Source organism: Cervus elaphus, chromosome 17, assembly GCF_910594005.1.
Source record: "Cervus elaphus chromosome 17, mCerEla1.1, whole genome shotgun sequence".
Taxonomy (NCBI): Eukaryota; Metazoa; Chordata; class Mammalia; order Artiodactyla; family Cervidae; genus Cervus; species Cervus elaphus.
The window spans coordinates 8,232,791-8,256,152 of record NC_057831.1 but is presented as its reverse complement, the minus strand read 5'-3'; the positions used below and the strand labels follow the sequence as shown (position 1 = coordinate 8,256,152).

At 42.0% G+C, this 23,362-nt stretch overlaps 1 long non-coding RNA gene across 1 annotated transcript in view; it reads left to right on the top strand.

Moving 5' to 3' along the window:
- The window catches only part of LOC122673621, a 75,250-nt gene extending 62,906 nt beyond the window's left edge, over positions 1 to 12,344 (top strand). The window contains exon 3 of the long non-coding RNA XR_006334754.1: positions 12,221 to 12,344. This is a non-coding gene — a long non-coding RNA (uncharacterized LOC122673621). The remainder of the gene's footprint in view (positions 1 to 12,220) is intronic.
- The last annotated feature ends 11,018 nt before the right edge of the window (positions 12,345 to 23,362 follow it).

The following is a 23,362-nucleotide window of genomic DNA, read 5'->3' as shown; positions in this document are numbered from 1 at the left end:
TATGAAGACAGAATTTGTAGGTCAGAGTTGTTTAAGTATTATGCCTTAGTTTATAAGTTTAGGCAAGTCATTAAACTTCTCAGGACTTCATTTACCTCACCTGTGAAATGAAAATCATGGACTAAATTACAAATTCTTGCAATGCTAAAAATTTCAGTTATTATTTGATTGATGTAAATCTGTCTAAGATTAAAAATTGAAAGTGGAACAATAGCTTTTTAACAATCATAAAAGAATTATTAAGCACTAAATTATGCATGGCAATATTTTTCTATAAAATTTAAAAAATTAAGTGTCTTCTTTGAACCAGCTTACATTTAAAAATGAAAAGTCAAATAGGTCACCAGATCCATTAAAGAAGACATTCAATATATCTTGACATTTCTTCATTCAACCTAGTCATTTACATCTCTTAGCTAGACCTTGTGCAGGCAACAGAGGATTCAGAGATGAATAAAACATGGCCTCTAACCTCGAGGAGTTTACAGTTTAACATGTTTAAAAGTCACTGCTAAATTATGACCATAAAGACCTGAATAGCAAATTTGTAAATTGGGATTTTGCTTATTCTTTAGAACTGACATTATCTTCCTTTACTAAATTAGTCAGGGAGTTATTAAGTTAGTCAGTGTAAGTGTAACTGTAGGCTTGATAAAGGAAGGTACAGGTCTTATTTGAAGCTGTAATGCAGTATAATCACTTAGTCCAGTGATTAGAATGGAGAGATACTTGATATGTTTGGTGAAGTGAATTAAGGGCATAAGATACATTGACATTTCTTACTATGATATCATTTTTGCTTGTTTACTTTGGAATATACACATACAGACTACTGCACAAAATACTGTTGTGTTGCTCAATGAGTTATGGTAAAGTAAGCACCTGTATAACCACTACGGAGGTTAATAAAAAGATCATTGCCCCCTTTTAACTCCTACTCCTTCCCTTCTTCCAAAAATCACACTGATTTCTTGTGCTATCCACATGGCCCAAGAGGCTGCCAAAAGCATTACTCAGCTTGTCATCACCTCTGGTGGGATTAGGAGACACTAAGTGGGACTTTCTAGGCACGCTTCTCTGCGTGTCTTTCTTCTGACTCTCGGTCCTTGTAATTTGGTCTGCCATAATGGATCACATTATTGTTACTATCACATTTTATTATCATATTATCACATATTATCATTATATTATATTATATACTATATCATATCATATTATCACATATCATTATATTATCACATTATTATTATTATCATCATTATTATTGGAAGATGACAATATTTTAAGCCAAGGCACAGAGGTCATATTGAAAAGAAATACTAACTTTAAACAATTATAAATATATAATCTTCCTGCCACTGCAGGAGATGCAAGTGACATGGGTTTGATCCCTGGTCAGGAAGGTCTCCTGGAGTAGGAAATGGCAACCCACTCCAGTATTCTTGCCTGGAAAATTCCATGGACAGAGGAGCCTGGCAGGCTACAATCCATGGGGTCGCAGAGTCAGACACAGCTGAGCAACTGAGCATGTGCTATTTACCATTATTTGGTCTTCAGTTTTGAACTTTATAGTTAAATACACAGGTATTGTTCAGTTCAGTCACTCAGCCGTGTCCAACTTTTTGCGACCCCATGGACTGCAGCATGCCAGGTTCCCTGTCCATCACCAGCTCCCAGAGCTTATTCAAACTCATGTTCATCAAGTCGGTGATGCCATCCAACCATCTCATCCTCTGTTGTCCCCTTCTCCTCCCGCCTTCAAACTTTCCCAGCATCAGAGTCTTTTCCAATGAGTCAGTTCTTTGCACCAGGTGGCCAAAGTATTGGAGTTTCAGTTTCAACATCAGTCCTTTCAATGAATATTCAGGACTGTTTCCTTTAGGATGGACTGGTTGGATCTCCTTGCAGTCCAAGGGACTCTCAAGAGTCTTCTCCAACACCACAGTTCAAAAGCATCAAATCTTTGGCACTCAGCTTTTTTTATAGTCCAACTCTCACATCCATACATGACTAGCGGAAAAACCATAGCCTTGACTAGATGGACCTTTGTTGGCAAAGTAATGTCTCTGCTTTTTAATATGTTGTCTAGGTTGGTCATAGCTTTCCTTCCAAGGAGTAAGCATCTTTTTATTTCATGGCTGCAGTCACCATCTGCAGTGATTTTGGAGCCCCCCAAAATAAAGTCTGACACTCTTTCCACTGTTTCCCCATCTATTTCCCATGAAGTGATGGGACCAGATGCCATGATCTTAGTTTTCTGAATGTTGAGCTTTAAGCCAACTTTTTCACTCTCCTCTTTCACTCTCATCAAGAGGCTCTTCAGTTCTTTGCTCTCTGCCATAAGGGTGGTGTCATCTGCATATCTGAGGTTATTGATATTTCTCCCAGCAATCTTGAATCCAGCTTGTGCTTCATCCAGCCTGACTCACTGGAGAAGGCCCTGATGCTGGGAAAGATTGAAGGCAGGAGGAGATGGTTGGATGGCATCACTGACTCAATGGGCATTAGTTTGAGTAAGCTCCAGGAGTTGGTGATGGACAGGGAAGCCTGGTGTGCTGCAGTCCATGGGGTCACAAAGAGTCAGACACAACTGAGCGACTGAGCTGAACTGAACTGATAATGGCATGTATCCACCATTGTAGGATCACACAAAGTATTTTCACTACCCCCAAAATCCTCTGTGTTCTGCCTCCCCACAACACTGGCAACCACTGATCTTTTTGCCGTCTCCATAGTTTTACCTTTTCCAGAATTTGAGTAGTTGGAATCATATGGTATGTAGGTAGCCCTTTCACACTGGCTTATTTCACCTAGTAATATGTGCTTAAGGTTTCTTCGTGTCTTCTCATGGATTGATAGCTCATTTTTAGCTCTGAATAATACTCCATTGTCTATTTACACCACAGTGTATTTATCCTTTCACTTTCTAAAGGATATCTTGAATGCTTCCAAATTTTGGCAGTTACAAATTAAGTTGATATAAGCTTCCATGTTCAGATTTTCATGTGGACATAGATATCAACATTTGAGTAAATACCAAGGATTGTGATTACTAGATTGTATTGTAAGAGTACAGTTTGTTTTGTATGAAACTGCCAGACCATCTTCCAAAGTGGCTATATTATCTTAACATTCCCGTTTGCAGTGTGTGAATTTGGGTTGCTCTGCATCCTCTCCAGCTTTTGTTGTCAGTATTTTGGATTCTGGCCATTCTAATGGATATATAATGGTATCTCTTTGTTTTAATTCTCAGTTTGCTAATGACATATGATGTTGAACATCTTTTCATATGTTTACTTGCCATCTGTATGTCTTCTTTAGTGAGGTGTCTGTTAAGACCTTTCGCCCATTTTTAAACATGAGATTATTGATTTTCTTTTTGAGTTTTAAGAATTCTTGTAAATGGATGATAGTCCTTTATCAGATATGTCTTTTCTAAGTATTTTCTCCCAATCTGTTGGTTATCTTCTCCTTCTTTTGACATTGTCTGTTGCAGAGCAAAATTATTTTTAAATTGGAGGGTAATTATTTTACAGTGTTGTGTTGGTTTCTGCCATGCAACAAATCAAATCGGCCTTAAGTGTGTATATATATACCCCTCCCTCCAGAGCAGAAGTTCTTAATTATAATGAAGTCCAAGTATCAGTTGTTTCTTTCAAGCACAGTACTTTGGGTATTGTATTTAAAATATCATCACCATGTCTGTCGTCTAGATTTTCTTCTATGTTTTTCTGGGAGTTCTATAGTTTCTTTTTTAAAGCACTACAGATTTTTTAAGCTGTATTCAGACAAGTTGGTATACAAAATTTAGCATGAACAGCATAATGAGTCTGCTTTCTTTGGCTGGGCTGCACAGAATGCAGGGTCTTGGTTTCCCCCCCAGGTACTGAACCTGCACCCTCGGCAGTGGAGGTGCAGAGTCTAAGCCTTGGACCACCAGGGAAGTCCCAGGAGTTCTGTAGTTTCGCATTTTTAATTTATATCTAGGATCTGTTTGAGTTAATCTTTTTGGACGGTGTAAAGTCTGCAAAGATTCTTTTTTTTTTTTTTTTTTTCATGTGGATGTCTAGTTGTTCTAGCACCATTTATTGAAAAGATTATCTTTTTTCCACTGATTTGCCTTTGCTCCTTGTCAAAGATTAATTGACTGTGTTTGTCTAGGTCTATTTCTTGGTTCTCTATTCTGTTTCATAGATCTGTTTGTTTCTTCTCTTGCCAATATCTTACTGTCTTGATCACTGCAACTTTATAGTAAGTTTTGAAGGCAGATAGTGTCAGTCCTCTGACATGCTTTTCTTTACTTAAATGTTCCTTCCTAGTTGCTCCAGTACCTCTGCAACTACTATATTTCAATGAGTGTGCCTGTCTGTGTTTTAATCCTTCTTGCTCTTTTATGGTCTGTCCTGATCAGCTTACCACTTTGCTTTCTTTATTTAATAATCCATATTGAAATTTATAGCTAATTGTTTTTAAATTTACATGTGGCAAGCTTCTTCCCTGAACCCCTCTGATTCTCATCAGAAAGAAGTTCCACTGAAAGTAAGGAAGATCAACAGATCTCCACAATAATTGCCTCAAGTTCCCATATATCCCCCTGGCTTGCACTGTCATACTTGCCCATGTATTTCATAATACCTTATGTCATATCTCTGCATATCCCAAGACAGAATGTTCTTCTTTCTGCCAGCCCTTGAATTGACTAGTTGCTCCTCAGGCCTGATTTCTCCTTCTACCTACAAGCAGGCTGAGGTCTCCCTGAACTGTACTCCAGCTTTATTCATTTCTATTGTATTTCCTCTACAGTACTGAGCTCAGTTGTTGTAATAGATTTCTCAGTTTTCTGAGGAAAAGGAGAATTTCTTATTAATTTTGATACTCACAAACAACTATCCCAGTGACCAGTATATAGCAGTTGCTCCATTATGTATGTATGTTGAATTCCTGATTAAAACTAAAGCTACTGAGCCCCTGCTTATTGCAACTAGAGAAAGCCCACACAGCATGAATTTTAGTCATCTGTGATAATGAAATTTATAAAAATTTAAACAGTGCAAAAGCTAGCATCAGTTCCTCATTGGTAGTTAAGTTGTTTTAATAGATCCCCCTGAGGACTTTTCCCATTCAAGTATTTTGTGATTTAAAAAATGTTCAGTTTTGTTCACACTTTGAAACAGTTAACTGACAGAGATATGAGTAGATGGTAGGAAAAAAATTCAGAAGAATCTAGAAATTCCTAGATTTCTAGATAAATTCCATAATTTATAAACTGAAAAATCAGTCCTTTAGTAGATAATAAACTGTGTAATTTCTTGTGAAGTTATTTCCATTCCTTTGGTGAAAGTGAAAGTCACTCAGCTGTGTCCAACTCTTTGCAACCCCGTGGACTATACAGTCCATGGAATTCTCCAGGCTAGAATACTGGAGTGGGTAGCCTTTCCCTTCTCCAGGGGATCTTTCCAACCCAGGGATCGAACCCAGGTCTCCTTCATTGCAGGCAGTCTTTACCAGCTGAGCCACAAGGAAAGTCCAAGAATACTGGAGTGGGTACCCTATCCCTTCTCCAGGGGATCTTCCCGACCCAGGAATCAAACCATGGTCTACTGCATTGCAGGCAGATTCTTTACCACTGAGCTATCAGGTATTTACATGTATTTTAATGGTTCTTTGTTTTTATATTTCTGAGCAATTTCAATCATATAAAACTTTAAAGATTTTTATTCACAGAAGTATTGCATTTTTTTAGCATGTTCTGTGAAAAACTTCATTCAGAACTGGAATTATTAAAATTAATATTAATCTCTAGAGATATATTTTTCAGCAGATGAGAGAATACTTAGGCTATTAAACCTAATTCATAAATCACTATGTAGGGTAACGAGACTTTAATGTTCTCTTCAATTTTTCCATTAACTTGAAGTGTCCAGGGCTTTTAAATAAGTTATTTTGGTACAATCACTATGGGACAAATATGACTCTGTTGCTATGGAAAACTTACTCCTTAAATGTGCATTTTCCCTTCTATATTGAGATCTCTTAATTCCTTTTCCATACTCCCATAATATAACATATCAAAGACTATAAGTATTCTAACACTTTTCTGTTATGATTATTGATATGTAAAATATGTATCAGAGATTATGGTAATTAAAATTAAAAATGAAGAAGAAGTAAAAGTTTAGCTTTTTAAAGGTAACAGTATTGTAGCTACCAAGAATCAGAGCCCACCATTAATTCTATAAACTACTAAAACGTTTGTATGTCATAATCCAAATATAATAATGGCCTGATTTATATAACTTGATAGAAAAATTGGAAGTTTGAATTTTTTTTTTAATTTTTATTTATTTATTTTTTCGTCATACATTGATATGAATCAGCCATAGATTTACACGTATTCCCCATCCCGATCCCCCCTCCCACCTCCCTCTCCACCCGATTCCTCTGGGTCTTCCCAGTGCACCAGGCCCGAGCATTTGTCTCATGCATCCCACCTGGGCTGGTGATCTGTTTCACCATAAATAGTATACATGCTGTTCTTTTGAAATATCCCACCCTCACCTTCTCCCACAGAGTTCAAAAGTCTGTTCTGTATTTCTGTGTCTCTTTTTCCGTTTTGCATATAGGGTTATCGTTACCTTGGAAGTTTGGATTTTAAATGTGGAAATCAAAGTTCCCAGAAGTGATATGTCTGAATATTTAGTACCACATAATGCTCCAAGAAGATAAATTTGAGAAATGCATTCTTAGAAATTCAGCTTGTATGTTATATATGTCTTATAGTTATGAAAGCTGTTTAATCTAGTTTAATATAATACTTTACTAACTTGATATTGAAACAGTTATTTTAATAATTAACATATTAGTTGATTTTGGAAATCATTTAACCAAACTCACTGTAAGAAATATTGCAGTATGTCAGTAATCTAAAGCTAATGTAGTAATATGTACTTACTTATTAATTTTTGGCTGTGCTGGGTCTTCATTGCTTTATGGGTCTTTCATAGCTGTGGTGAGAAGGGGCTATCTGATTGCAGTGCACAGTGGTGGCTTCCCTTGCTGTGGAGCGTGGATTATAGGGTACATGGGCCTCAGTATTTGTGACGCGTGGGCTCAGTAGTTGCAGCTTGTGGGCTCTAGGGCACAGGCTCTAGCTAATTGTCATCTACAGGCTTAGTTTCTCTTAGGCATGTGGGATCGTCCGAGACCAGGGACTGAACCCATGTCTCTAGCATTGGGATTCTTCACCACTGAGCCACCAGGGAAGCCCAATAATATGAACTTTTATCATGATATAACTTCCAATTTACTTCTATGGATTTGCAAATATTTGGATCAAACAATTGAACATAACTTTAAAAGGTGAACAGGTAGAATTATTTCCGAATTTTTTTATTCTCCAATCACGTAGTAAGATTAGCTTCTAAAAATAAAGCCTGAAGACTGAATGTAATATTTTGGAGGATATTTTAACAATAGGTAGATTAGGTAATCTGAAAATCCTCCCAATAAAAATGCCAAATTTGAAGCAAAATAAGATGAATATATTTGAAAGAATAGCTGGAATTACAGTAAAGTGAGGGAAGTCCTTTTGGGTCACAGAGAAAGGTGGCATGTGAAGCAGGCTTTCTTGGATTGAGGTTGTAGATAGGTGAAGCCTAGGGGAAAATCTGAGAGCTGATTTTGTTGGAGCGCTGGAAAAGGAGGGCTAAGGGAAAAGTAGGGAGTTAGTTTGGGTTTTAATGGTGATCCAGCTATAGGTTCTTCTCATGATGAGTGTATAGAATCATACTCTGTGTATATCAGGGCTTTTGGAGGTCTACCCTTCAGGGAAATGGTGGCTGAGAGAAATCTACTCACTTGGACAGTGTGATGATAGGAAGCTTGTTGGAGTAGTCATCGGCCCTGTATGGAAATAACCTGATTTGCTGAGGATTTGTTAACATGGATCAACCCATACAAGTTTAGGTTTTGAGTACCTGTGAGGTCCAGGAAACCCCAAGCTAACAAATTAACAGAACAAGTGGTCTTTACTTCACACCTACTAGGATGGCTATAATCAATAAAACAGAAAGTAACAACTGTTAGCCAGGATGTGGAGAAACTGGAAACCTCATGTATTGTGGGGATATAAAATTATGGAGCTGCTAAGGTAAACTGTGTGTTGGTTCCTCAAAAAGTTAAACACGAAATTGCCATCTGGCCCAGCAATTCCCTTCCTAGGTATGCGTCTAAACAAATGAAAAGCCGGGACATAAGTATTTGTACACCAGTTTTCATAACAGTTCAGTTCAGTCGCTCAGTTGTGTCCAACTCTTTGTGACCCCATGGACTGCAGCACGCCAGGCCTCCTTGTCCATCACCAACTCCCGGAGTTGAATCAGACTCATGTCCATTGAGTTGGTGATGCCATCCAACCATCTCATCTTCTGTCATCCCCTTCTCTTCCTGCCTTCAATCTTTCCCAGCATCAGAGTCTTTTCAAATGAGTTAGTTCTTCTCATCAGGTGGCCAAAGTATTGGACTTTCAGCTTCAACATCAGTCCTTCAAATGAATATTCAGGACTGATTTCCTTGAGGATGGACTAGTTGGATCTCCTTGCAGTGCAAGGAACTCTTAAGAGTCTGCTCCAACATCACAGTTCAAAACGCATCAATTCTTCGGTGCTCAGCTTTCTTTATAGTCCAACTCTCACATCCATACATGACCACTGGAAAAACCATAGCCTTGACTAGACGGAGCTTTGTTGGCAAAGTAATGTCTCTGCTTTTTAATAAGCTGTCTAGGTTGGTCGTAACTTTTCTTCCAAGGAGTAAGCATCTTTTTATTTCATGGCTGCAATCACCATCTGCAGTGATTTAGGGGCCCCCAAAAATAAAGTCTGTCACTGTTTCCACAGTTTCCCCATTATTTGCCAGGAAGTGATGGGACCAGATGCTGTAATGTTAGTTTCCTGAATGTTGAGCCTTAAGCCAACTTTTTCACTCTCCTCTTTCACTTTCATCAAGAGGCTTTTTAGTTCTTCTTCACTTTCTGCCATAAGGATGGTGTCATCTGCATATCTGAGGTTATTGATATTTCTCCTAGCAATCTTGATTCCAGCAAGTGCTTCATCCAGCCCAGCTTTTCTCATGATGTACTCTGCATATAAGTTAAATAAGCAGGGTGACAATATACAGCCTTGACATACTCCTTTTCCTATTTGGAAATAGTCTGTTGTTCCATGTCTAGTTCTAACTGTTGCTTCCTGACCTGCATACAGGTTTCTCAAGAGGCAGGTCAGGTGGTCTGGTATTCCCATCTCTTTCAGAATTTTCCTGAGTTTCTTGTGATCCACACAGTCAAAGGCTTTGGCATAGTCAATAAAGCATAAATAGATGTTTTTCTGGAACTCTCTTGCTCTTTTGATGATCCAGCAGATGTTGGCAATTTGATCTCTGGTTCCTCTGCCTTTTCTAAAACCAGCTTGAACATCTGAAAGTTCACGGTTCACGTATTGCTGAAGCCTGGCTTGGAGAATTTTGAGCATACTTTGCTAGCGTGTGAGATGAGTGTAATTCTGTGGTAGTTTGAGCATTCTTCGGCATTGCCTTTCTTTGGGATTGGAATGAAAACTGACCTTTTCCAGTCCTGTGGCCACTGCTGAGTTTTCCAAATTTGTTGACATATTGAGTGCAGTGCTTTCACAGCATCATCTTTTAGGATTTGAAATAGCTCAACCGGAATTCCATCACCCCCACTAGCTTTGTTCACAGTGATACAGCATTGTGCAAAACAGCTGAAAGGTAGAAACAACCCAAGTGTCTATCAACAAATGGATGGATAAACAAAATGTGATTTATACTCCACTATGGAAAGGGATGAAATCTTGATATATGCTACAACATGGATAGACACTGATAATATTTTAAGTGTAATAAGCCATACATAGAAAGGCAAATATTGTATGATTCCTCCATTTATACCTCCATTTATATGAGGTATCTAGAATAGGCAAATTCATTGAGATAGGAAGTAGAATAGAGGTTAACAGAGGTTGGCGGAGTAGGGAAGGGAGAGTTATTGTTTAATGGATACAGAATGGCTGGAGGCAAAATGTTTTGAGCATAACAGTAGTTCACCCAACACTGAGAATTTATGTAATGCCACTGCACTTGTTGGAAATATAAGTCGGTACTGCCATTACAGAAAGACTCTACTATGGAGGTTCCTCAAAAAAAAAAAAAATTTGGTAAAGAAAGATACAACTACCACATGATCCAGCAGTTTCACTTCTGGGTATTTATTCAAAGGAAATGAAAGCACTCTTTTAGATATCTGAACTCCCATGTATATTGTAGCATTATTCACAATTATTCCAAGACATGGAAACAACCTGTGTCCTTAAATGGAGTAATGCTTAAATAAAATGTGGTATGTGTATTCAACAGAATATTATTCAGCTGTTAAAAAAGGAGATCTTGCCATTTGTGACTGTGTAGATGAAACTTGAGGGCATTAAGCTAAGTGAAATAATTCAGACGAAAACAAATGCTGTATGAGGTCACTTACATGTGGCATCTAAAGAGGTTGAAGTCATAGAAACAGAGAATAGAGTGGTGGCTGCCAAGGGCTGGGGTTGGGGGAAATGAGGGGATATTGGTTAAAGAGTGTGAACTTCCCATTGTAAGAGGGGTACATTCTGAGGCTGTAATGTGCAACATGGTGACTATGGTTTCCAATACTGTATTGTATGCCTGAAATTTGCCAAGAAAGCATATCTTAAATGTTCTCATCATCACCACCACCACCACAACAAAATGGTACTTATGTGAGGTGAAGGATGTGTTAGTTAACCTTATTGTGATGAACATTTTGCAATGCATGTGTATTAAATGTGATGGTTATCACATTGCACACTTTAAAATTATCCATTGTTATGTATCAATTATATCTCAGAAAAGCTGGAGAAAAGAATGTAATTTTAATTTCACCTACCTTACTGTTATGGACTGAATGTTTGTCTCCCCCAAATTTACATGTTGACATTCTAACCCAATGTGATGGTATTAAGAGCTTTTAGCTTTGAAAGGTGATTAAATCGTCAGCATGGAGTCCTGATGAATGGGATTAGTGCTCTTATAAAGGATACCTCAGAAAGCTCTATACCATGCAGGACACAGCAAGTGAGCTCTCGCCCGACACTAAATCTTTTGGGACATTGATCTTGGACTTCCAGACTCCATAACTGTGGGAAATAAATGTTTGCTATTAAAGCCATCTGTGTATGGTATTTTTGTTACAGCAGTTCAAATGGACCAAGATACCGATAACCAAAGTTTCTTGGGTACTCTCAGGGGTTCAGACTACAATTTGAAAATCATACTTTGAGAATAAGATTATATGACTAGATTAAAAGCACAGTTATGTGCCATTCATAAGAAAAATGTCTAAAGTGTAAGTTGAAAGTATTTACTAGGGTGACAGAAGATAGACCAAAAAATATGCATGTGTTGTTAGAATCAGGCTAGGTAGGCTTTAAGGCAAAATGCATTACTAAATATAAAGAGAGTAACAATATTATGGTTAATATTCTTCAGGAATGTCTAATAATCCTAAATTTATAATGAACCTAATAAACTATCATCTCAATATATAAAGACAAATTTAACAAAGACATAATGATAGTGAAATGTATTACCATAAGGGCTTCCCAGTGGCACTAGTGGTAAAGAACCTGCCTGCCAAAACAGGAGACGTAAGAGATGCAGGTTCAATTTCTGGATCGGGAAGATCCCCTGAAGGAGGGCATGGCAACTCACTCCAGTATTCTTGCCTGGAGAATCTCATGGACAGAAAAGCCTGGCAGGCTGTAGTCCAAAGGGTTGCAAAAAGTCAGTCATAACCAAAGCAACTTAGCACACACTCACATATTACCACATAGTGTAATATGTTGACATGTATCTGTAATTACTAGCTTCTCAGAGAAATGAACAACAAAGTAAACAAGCTTGTTCTAATTGACCTACAGATATGCTGACACTGTAACTGATGCCAGATAGTTCATAAAGTGTGTGAGTTTAACCTCCATATGCTGAAGGTTAAAACTGTGGCTCTCAGAACCTTATGTTCCCATTGAGATGCTTCCTAATAAAGATTGAATTAATTTAAGGGGAAATAATTTAGGCTCTAGGATTCTTAATTAACTCTTTTGAGTATTGAGACATTTTATTGCACTTTTAGGAAATACTGCTTGAAGTGACTACTGAAAAGATTCTGCTGCTGCTGCTGCTAAGTCGCTTCAGTTGTGTCCAACTCTGTTCGACCCCATAGACGAAAGCCCACCAGGCTCCACCATCCCTGGGATTCTCCAGGCAAGAACACTGGAGTGGGTTGCCGTTTCCTTCTCCAGTGCATGCACGCATGCTTAGTCGCTTCAGTCGTGTCCGACTCTGTGCGACCCCATGGACTGCAGCCTGCCAGGCTCCTCTCTCCATGGGATTTTCCAGGCTTGAGTACTGGAGTGGGTCTCCATTGCCTTCTTCAAAAAGATGCTACAGCTACTCAAAATAAGTATAGCTTTCTCTACTCAGAATAAGTATAGCTTTCTTCTAATAAAGAATAGTGAGGAAACTTCTCTATGCTCAAGAACGTGGAAGTAAAGAAATAAGATTGCCTCTCAGAGATAAATTATTAAATCAGTTCATACCGGATCAGAAAAAGAGATATTCAAGAATTCACTTCTCCCATACTAGGGAAGTTTTCAGCTATTATCTCTTCAAATATTTTCTCAAATCCTTTCTCTCTCTCGTCTCCTTCTGGGACTCCATAATGATAATGTTGCTACGTTTAATGTTGTCCCAGCGGTCTCTTAGGCTGTCTTCGTTTTTTTTTCACTCTTACATCTGTATTCTGTTTTGTGGCAGTGGTTTCCACCTTTCTGTCTTCCAGGTCACTTATCCATTCCTCTGCCTCAGTTATTCTGTTATTGATTCCTTCTCGATTATTGTTCATCTCTGTTTGTTCCTTAGTTCTTCTAGGTCTTTGGTAAACATTTCTTGCATCTTCTCCATTATTTTCCTGAGATCCTGGATCATCTTCACTATCATTATTCTGAATTCTTTTTCTAAAAGGTTGCCTATCTCCCCTTCATTTAGTTGTTTCTCTAGGATTTTATCTTGTCCCTTCATCTGGGACATAATTCTCTGTATTTACATTTTAACTCTAACAATTTAATAACTTTCTGTGATGTGGTTTTCATTCTGGAGGCTGCAGGATTGTAGTTTTTCTTGCTTTTTCTGTCTGCCCTCTGGTAGATGAGGCTGAGAGTCTTGTGTATGCTCCCTGACGGAAGGGACTGGTGCTGGGGAAAACGGGGTTTTGCTCTGGTGAGCAGAGCTGTGCTCAGTAAAACTATAATTGAATTGTCTGCCGATGAGTGGGGCTGCACTCTCTCCCCCTTTTAGTTGCTTGGCCTGAGGCAACCCAGTCCTGGCGTCTACAGGTTCTGTGGTTTCAAGAGGGCTGATACCACGGGGGACCTCCCAGGATTGCTGCTGCCAGTATTCACCTCCCTGCAGCGAGCCACTGTCAACTGTGGCTCCATAGGAAACCCTCCAGTATCAGCAGATAGGTCTGATTCAGTCTCCTGTCTGGTCACTGCCCCTTTCCCCCAGGTCCTAGAGCACGCAAGATTTTCTTTGTACCCTCCAAGAGTGGAGTCTCTGTTTCCCCCAGTCCTGTGAAAGCCCTGAGATCAAATCACTGGCCTTCAAAGTCAGATTTCCTGGAGATTCCTAGTCCCTTTAGCAGATCCCCAGACTGGGAAGCTTGACATGGGGCTAAGACCCTTCACAACAGTGGGAGAACTTCTTTGGTATTGTTGTTCTCCAGTTTGTGGGTCACCCACCTGGCAGGTATGGGATTTGATTTTATTGTGATTGCATCTGTCCTACTGTCTCATTGAGGCTTCTTCTTTGTCTTTGGACGTGGGGCATCCGTTTTTCGTGGGTTCCAGCATCTTTCTCTTGATGGTGGTTCAATAGCTAGTTGCGATTTTGATGCTCTCTCAGGGAGATGAACACATGTCCTTCCACTCCACAATCTTGAACCAATCTGCCTTTGCTAACAATTGTCGTGATGTGGCCCTTGTTACATACCTAGTGGGACAGCTTGGTAACTCTGGCCATTCAGAGGAGACAATTAGCTTATTTTTCTCTGATACTTTTGCTTTACTGCCTATGATTTGGTTTCCTGGGCATTTTCACCTAAAATACATTCACCAATCTACCAATCAGTGAACACAAGTCGTAACTGGTTTTTGTAAATGAAACTAGCATCTTAAAAAAAAAAAAAATTCTGCATTAGGTTACAGTGAGTTAGCTCCCCAGAGTCTGATTCCCTTGCATGTACCAGAAATCAAAGTCCCAGACACCCAGAGCTTAACTGAAATGAGATGATGGCCTGAGGTCCTCTTGACTGTGGGTCTGTTGGGAGGACAGCAGACCTCTCATGAGAGATAACCGACCTCACTGCCTTACGCTCCCTTCTCACTGCAACACTTATGACCCCAGGTAAGGGCGTGCTCTGGCTCATTATCCTGAGTTTGAGCATCAGGCGAGTGTACACTCCATGGTTCTGTTTCTTCACAACAAAGATTTGGAGTGATGGACATTAAAGCTCTCGGCATGTCACGGCTCTCGGGTCTTGGACAGACCGTGTTATAGCTCTCAGGTCTCGAACAGACCATGTTATAGCTCTTAGACAAATCAGTGTTACAGCTCCGTGTTACAGTTCTATTTTATTTAGAAAATAGCAGGAAAATCCATCTTCGAGGCGTGAGGGCATGTCGACCCACAGACGCAAAGAGAAGAGTGCCCCAGCGTGCGGGGGAGAGAGAGAGAGAGAGACCCCCAGCCCTTTGGCTCCTCTTTTTATATATTGTTTTCTCCCCCTGGGCCTGCCCTATGTAAATTGGGCTAGCCAGGAGTGTTGTTTGTTCTACCTGAGGTCCTCACTCCGGTCCTCAGGCCTTCTTTTGTTCTAGTTTTGCAGGCTTTTTTCTTCCTTGTCTTTTAGCCACCGCCATTCTGTACTCCTGTTTTCTATTCTAACCACCTAACATTCCCCCCCCTCAAGAGATGGGAGGCCCAATTATTTGGGAATAGGGGCGTCAAGGTCTTTCTGGCTACTTCCTGCTGAACTGGGATGGCGAGGGGCATTGGGCCTCCCCCTCTTGCTAGTCTCAAGACTCAGAGTCTTATAGCAGAGTCCATCTAAGGGTGAGTGGTATTTTCCGTGGTCTACTGTAGCTTTGTATCTTTGTTGAACGGGCGCTGCATGTCGTAGCTTGACCTGGGCAGAGACAAGACAGGTTAGACAATTGACAGTACATGGAACAGTCATAAGGAGCATCAACATGGCATAACAAGGGCTAGTAGGGGCATTAACCAATTCCAAATTCACATCACCAGGATGGCTCAAGTCCCTTCTTGTTCAGGGATCAGAAGATCTATCTCCTGTCTGTTTTGGAGTATGATCCCTACCAAGCTGTGTAGGCTCTTTAGAGTTATCCTGAGAAATCTTATCTCCAGAAACTTAATATTTGGGATGTTCGTTAAATGGCACTCATTTGTCATCCTGAATAGGCATCTGAGATCTCCCAGGTGCTCACAGGTGTACTGAGTGTCCTCTTCTGTTTTCTTCCACAGCTTGACTCGTGAGTAGTGAATCCAGGAGTCATGTTCTGGTACCTTGACTGCTGTGGGGGTAGAAAGTATTACAAGGTAGGGGCCCTTCCATGTGGGCTGGAGTTGAGCCTTTGGGGACCCATCTTTCCAGACTTTAATTAGGACTTGAGTTCCTGGAGCATATAGTGGTGACTCCTTAGAATCTTTGGGGTTCTGGTTGACACCCCGTAAGTGTATATCCTGTTGGAATTGCCCAAAGGCCATGGTATAAGACTGGAGGGTCTGCACCTCTGGATCTAGGAAGAGGTCATTGATATAAACAAAAGGTCTCCCATATAGCATCTCATAAGGACTAAGACCAACCTGTTCCTTAGGGGCAATACGAGTGCAGAGGAGAGCTATTGGTAAAGCCTCCTTCCACCCAGGGAGTTCTCCTGGGTTATCTTTTTTATTGCTGATTTTAAGAATTGGTTGGCTCTTTCTACTTTTCCTGAAGACTGAGGCCTCCAAGCACAATGGAGTTAATAAGTAATGACCAATGCTTTAGAGACCCTTTGAGTGACCTTAGAAATAAATGATGTCCCATTGTCACTTTGTAATGATCTGGGCAGACCAAATCTTGGAATGATTTCATGGAACAGCTTTTTTACCACCTCCTCACCCTTCTCAGTTCAGGGGGGAAGCCTTCAATCCATCCTGTGAATGAATCTATCATGGCTAATAGGTATTTATATCCTTGAGAAACTGGCATCTGGGTGAAGTCCATCTGCCAGTCCTCTCCTGGGCAGGCCTCACGTCTTTGGATGGGCTGGGCTAGCTGGAGTCTTCAAGCTCCTTGGGGGCTGTTTAATTGGCAAGTGGGACAAAAGGAGACCACTTGCCTTATAATTGTTTGAAGGCCTGTTCCTTTTAAGGAACTTTCTAGTAATCTTTGGAGGGCCTTTTCCCCTAAATGAGTAGTGGCAGGTAAGGAGTTAACCAACTTCCATTGGAGGTTTCCAGGCAGAAAAAGGAGTCCCTCCTTTTGGAACCACCTCATATGATCTTCTTGAAAGCCCTCACTCTTAGCTTTAAGAGTCTCACCTTCAGTATATGAAGGAGTTTCTGGCAAATTAGTCTGTGGAACTAAGGTCATGGTTCTGTAATGCTGCTCTCTTAGCTGCCTGCTCAGCTGCTTGGTTCCCTCGTGCCACTTCAGTGCTCCCTTTTTGGTGCCCTGTAGTGTGGGAGACTGAAACCTCAGTGGGCAGATGGACTGCCTCCAAGAGTCTAAGAATTTGATCACCATATTTGATTGGGGACCCTCGGGTGGTCAAGTGGCCCCTTTCTTTCCAAATAGCAGCACGTGCATGTAGCACCAGAAAGGCATACTTGGAGTCAGGGTAAATGGTTACTCTTTTTCCTTTTCCTAGCTCTAAAGCTCGAGTCAGGGCTATGAGCTCAGCCAATTGGGCTGAAGTACCTGGTGGCAGATGCTTAACCTCTATGATCTCAAAATTGGAGACCACTGCATATCCAGCTCTTCTTTTTCCATCCAAGACAAAGCTGCTTCCATCAACGTACCAGATTTCCTCAGGATTGGCCAGAGGATCTTCCGACAATCCCTCTCGGGGTTTTGTCCAGTGGTCCAAGGTTTCTAGGCAAGAGTGAAAGGGAAGAGAGCCCTTGGGGGTAGGCAGGAGGGTGGCTGGGTTAAGAACCTCACAAGGGGATACAGTGAGGCCTGGATTTTCCATCAGCATTTCTTGATATCTGAAGATTCTTTGATCAGACATCCATAAATGGCCTTTCCCATTTAGGAGTTGTTTTACTTGGTGGCTGGTAAAAATAGTTAGTTTGTCCCCAGAGGAGAGTTTTAAAGCCTGTTCTATCATGATTGCAACAGCTGCAAGATTTCGAAGGCAGGGGGGCCAGCCTCGGGCGGTTGGATTGAGCCTCTTGGCTAAGTAAGCTATAGGCTGGGGCTCAGATCCCAACGTTTGAGTGAACACTCTCAAGGCTGTTCCCTCTCTTTCATGGACATAAAGTTGGAATGCTTTTTCTGGTTCTGGCAACCTCAAGGCAGGTGCCTAAGTTAAGGCCTGTTTTAGTATAGCCTCTGCCTTCTTTTGAGGAGTTCCCCACATCAGTGGGATTGAATCATCTCATCCCTTTAAGCTTTCATATAAGGGCTGGGCAATTAGACCATAGTTGGGTATCCAGTTTCTACAATACCCAGTTAGCCCAAGGAAAGCTGGCAATTGTTTTCGAGTCGTGGGGGAGGGCAACTAGAGGATTCCTTGTACCCAATCAGAGGACAGCCTCCTGGACCCGTGTGTAACCTGAACTCCCAGGTAAGTGACCTTTGTCGCAACCATCTGTGCCTTAGCACGGGAGACTTTATATCCCCTTTCTGCCAAAAAGTTTAGAACCTGAATTTTATGTCGTTGGGCATTTTTTTTCATCTGGAGAGCAGATTAGTAGGTTATCTATGAATTGTAATATTTTCCCATTAGGTCCCAGGTCCAGATCTAGGAGATCCCAGCTAAGGGCCTGTCCAAACAAGTGGGGGCTATCTCTGAAACCCTGAGGTAATATTGTCCAAGTCACCTGTTGGTGTTTTTCTCCTGAGGCCTCCCACTCAAAGGCAAAAAGATATTGGGATTCTTTAGCCAGTGGTATGCAAAAAAAATGCATCTTTGAGAGCCAAGACTGTAAATGACTTGGCACTGGGTGGTATTTCTCCCAAGATTACATAGGGATTGGGTACTGTGGGATGGAGGGGGACTACAACTTCATATATGATATAGAGATCTTGAACCATTCGCCAGGTTCCGTCTTTTTTCTTTACTGAGAGGATTGGGGTGTTGCATGGCGAATTGGTGGGGACCAATAGCCCACAAGCAAGGAATTTATTTATTGAAGGCTGTAGTCCCTCTCGAGCCTCCCTTTTGAGGGGATATTGTTTCTGGCTAGGAAACCGAGTGGGATCTCAGAGGACAATGATGACCGGTTCAGCTCGGTGGGCTCGTCCAGGAATTCCCTGGTCCCACACCTGGAGGTTAATTTTGTCTTCCCATAGTTTTTGGTCCCTCTCTATTGGAGAAGGTGTAATGGGTTCTTCAGTACTAACCAGAAGCTGTAGGGCCCTAGGGGCTGAAAAGCTTCCCGTCACAAGGGTGGTCCCCAGTTTAGTGAGTACGTCTCTTCCCATTAAGGGAGTAGGACAGTCAGGGACCACCAGGAACTGGTGGGAAAATATCTGTCCATCCCAGCAACAAAGAAGTGCTTGGGTGAATCTTCTAGTAGTTGCTTTTCCTGTAGCACCCAAAATGGTACAAGTTTGGGAGGAGAAGGCTCCGGAGTAGGAGATCAAGACAGAGCAGGTAGCCCCTGTGTCAACCAAGAAATTCTCGGATCTACCTGCCACATCCAGTTGCACCCTTGGCCCCAGCCACGTGATGGTTATCTGTGACAGGCGGGCTGGCTGGAGAGGGCCACTTCAGTCCTCTTGAACCACCATGAGGGAAGGCTTGGCCCTTGATCTTGAGGCTCTTGGGTCCCGAGGGCAGAGTGCCGCCCAATGTCCCAGTTGATGGCATTTGTGGCAAGCTGTTCTAGGAGACTTGTCACGCTTAGGACACTCTTTGGCCCAATGCCCCGCCTGTCTACAGGTTAGGCATTTGCCTCGTGCCTTGTCATTCAAGGGCTCGGGGTGTGCCATAGGGCTTCCCTGGAGGGTGGCCAGCATCTGGGCAGGCCTTGTCTCTTTCCTTCTCTCCCTCTCATTGGCCTTGGCCTCCTTCTCCTGTTCTCTGTTATAAAAGGTACTGGTGGCTGTCTGGACCATCTCATCTAAAGAGGCAGGAGGGTCCTGCTGCTGTAGCTGTTGTAACTTAATTCTGATATCTGATGCACATTGGGATAGGAATTTGTCCTTTAAAATCACCTGTCCCTCCTAAGAGTCTAAGTCCAGATTGGTAAACTTTTGGAGGGCCTCCTTTAGCCTTTCCAGAAAGGCAGTGGGGTTCTCATTGGGCTCCTGAGTTTTTGCTGAGACTGGGCACAGTCCCGCAAGTAATAGGCTTCCCTCTATTTCCGTCGGTGGACTTCCTTAGGGGTGAGTCTTTCTGAAGCTTATCCTACGCAGTACTGTTGCAACCAGAGAGCCAGGCGTCCCTGGGTCAGGGTGCAGATCCCCAGGCAGGCTGAGGCATGACAGCTTCCTAGAGATTGAATCCCCAGGCAGGTTGAGGCATGATGGCCTCCTGAGAATTGGGTCCCTGGGCAGGTCGAGGTATGACGACCTCCTGGGATCCCTGGACTGGCGGATTCCTGAGCAGGCTGAGGCATGACAACCTTTTGAGGACCAGATCCCTAGGTAGGTCAAGGCAGGTTGACCTCCTAGGACCCCTGGACTGGAGGTGGGCATCCCCAAGATCTCCAGCATGACCAGTGCTGGGTAGGATTGAAGGGTTGTAATCTTAACTCATTGCTGGTTTGTCCACCGTGGATGGGAATAGATATGATGTAAAGCACTCCAATCCTGTACCCTGAGACTGAGAAACAGTGTAACAGTCATAAGCCTTATCCTCTTACTCTAAGGGATTGTAAGTCACTGATTTCTTCCTTAGTCCTCCATAAGAGTAGGTTAGGGTGTCTCCAGTGGTAACCATTTCCTTGTCATAGACCCTTTAGGTAATAACAGAAGTACCGATAAAGGAGCGGGTTATCTGGCCCTATTAGGGACATTAAGGTATTTTAATAATAGGCTGGGTGGAGCAGTGTTGCCTACAAGAGGGCAGAGTCCTGGTTGTAGGAGTTAGTAAGTGGCTTAAGAACAAATTTGTTAAGAGGCAACAGACCAACAGTTCCATAAAAGTGGAGTGGAGATTTGATCCAGGGGTGCATTTGTAGCTTTAGGAGAAGGGTGGTAAGGGTTTGGACCCAAACGGCCTTCAGGGCTAACTCCCAAAGTGGCAAACATTATCCCTGGAAGCCAAATTGCCTTTGAAGGGATGCCACCAACAGAGGGACTTCTCGCAGGCATTGTGTGCCTGTCACCTGCCCTAGTGGGTCCCCTGAGGTATACTGCTGTTGCACGTGTTGTAGGGAATATGGAAGGTGAAGACCTGAATATCTGGAGGGGTTGAATATTCTACAGCATTTCCCTCCTAAGGGCCAGCTACTTTCTGGTTGTCTGTCTAGAAGGTTGTAGAGGCGACACTGTGGGCCTGGATGTGGCTCAGGAAGAAGCATGAAACAGGAGGGAGAGGTCAGAGCACAACCTTTGAAAGAAAGGCGTAGCCCGAGGGCTTAGCGTGTACCAGTTAAAGTCAGCTGGGCCCAAGATGACACGTCAGACTCAAGGAAACCTTACTCCCCAATCTGTGAGCCGGAAGACGCACCCAGAGGAGGCAGGACAGCTCTAGTTCAGTCGCTCAGTCGTGTCCGACTCTTCACGACCCCATGAATCGCAGCATGCCAGGCCTCCCTGTCCATCACCAACTCCCGGAGTTTACTCAAACTCATGTCCATCGAATCGGTGATGCCATCCAGCCATTTCATCCTCTGTCGTCCCCTTCTCCTCCTGCCCCCAATCCCTCGCAGCATCAGGGTCTTTTCCAATGAGTCAACTCTTCGCATGAGGTGGCCAAAGTATTGGAGTTTCAGCTTCAGCATCGGTCTTTCCAATGAACATCCAGGACTGATCTCTTTTAGTATGGACTGGTTGGATCTCCTTGCAGTCCAAGGGACTCTCAAGAGAATTCTCCAACACCACAGTTCAAAAGCATCAATTCTTCAGCGCTCAGCTTTCTTCACAGTCCAACTCTCACATCCATACATGACCACTGGAAAAACCATAGCCTTGACTAGACGGGCACTTGTTGGCAAACTAATCGCTCTGCTTTTTAATATGCTCTCTACGTTCGTCATAACTTTCCTTCCGAAGAGTAAGCGTCTTTTAATTTCATGGTTGCAATCACCATCTGCAGTGATTTTGGAGCCCCAAAAAATAATGTCTGACAGTGTTTCCACTGTCTCCCCGTCTATTTGCTATGAAGTGATAGGACAAGATGCCATGATCTTAGTTTTCTGAATGTTGAGCTTTAAGTCAACTTTTCCACTCTCCTCTTTCACTTTGATCAAGAGGCTTTTTAGTTCTTCTTCACTTTCTGCCATAAGGATGGTGTCATCTGCATATCTGAGGATATTAATATTTCTCCCGGCAATCTTGATTCCAGCTAGTGCTTCCTCCAGCCCAGCATTTCTCATGATGTACTCTGCATGTAAGTTAAATAAGCAGGGTGACAATATACAGCCTTGACATACTCCTTTTCCTATTTGGAACCAGCCTGTTGTTCCATGTCCAGTTCTAACTGTTGCTTCCTGACCTGCATATAGGTTTGTCAAGAAGCAGGTCAGGTGGTCTGGTATTCCCATCTCTTTCAGAATTTTCCAGAGTTTCTTGTGATCCACACAGTCAAAGGCTTTGGCATAGTCAATAAAGCAGAAATAGATGTTTTTCTGGAACTCTCTTGCTTTTTTGATGATCCAGCAGATGTTGGCAATTTGATCTCTGGTTCCTCTGCCTTTTCTAAACCCAGCTTGTACATCTGGAAGTTCACAGTTTACGTATTGCTGAAGCCTGGCTTGGAGAATTTTGAGCATTACTTTACTAGCGTGTGAGATGAGTGCAATTGTGCGGTAGTTTGAGCATTCTTTGGGATTGCCTTTCTTAGGGACTGGAATGAAAACTGACCTTTTCCAGTCCTGTGGCCACTGCTGAGTTTTCCAAATTTGCTGGCATATTGAGTGCAGCACTTTCACAGCATCATCTTTCAGGATTTTAAATAGCTCTACTGGAATTCCAGTACCTTCACTAGCTTTGCTTGTAGTGATGCTTTCTAAGGCCCACTTGACTTCACATTCCAGGATGTCTGGCTCTAGTTGAGTGATCACATCATCAGGATTATCTGGGTGATGAAGATCTTTTTAGTATAGCTCTTCTGTGCATTCCTTCCACCTCTTCGTAATATCTTTTGTTTCTGTTAGGTCCATACCGTTTCTGTCCTTTATCGAGCCCATCTTTGCATGAAATGTTTCTTTGGTACCTCTAATTTTCTTGAAGAGATCTCTAGTCTTTCCCATTCTATTGTTTTCCTCTATTTCTTTGCACTGATCTCTGAGGAAGGATTTCTTATCTCTCCTTGCCATTCTTTGGAACTCTGTATTCACATGAGTATATCTTTCCTTCTCTCCTTTGCCTTTCGCTTCTCTTCTTTTCACAGCTATTTGTTAGGCCTTCTCAGACAACCATTTTGCCTTTTTGCATTTCTTCTCCGTGGGGATGGTCTTGATCCCTGTCTCCTGTATAATGTCATGAACCTCCGTCCATAGTTCATCAGGGACTCTGTCTATCAGATCTAGTCCCTTAAATCTATTTCTCACTTCCACTGTATATTCATAAGGGATTTGATTTAGGTCATACCTGAATGGTCTAGTGGTTTTCTCTACTTTCTTCAATTTAAGTCTGAATTTGGCAATAATGAGTTCATGATCTGAGCCACAGTCAGCTCCTGGTCTTGTTTTTGCTGACTGTATAGAGCTTCTCCATCTCCGGCTGCAAAGAATATAATCAATCTCATTTCGGTGTTGACCATCTGGTGATGTCCATGTGTGGAGTCTTCTCTTATGTTGTTGGAAGAAGGTGTTT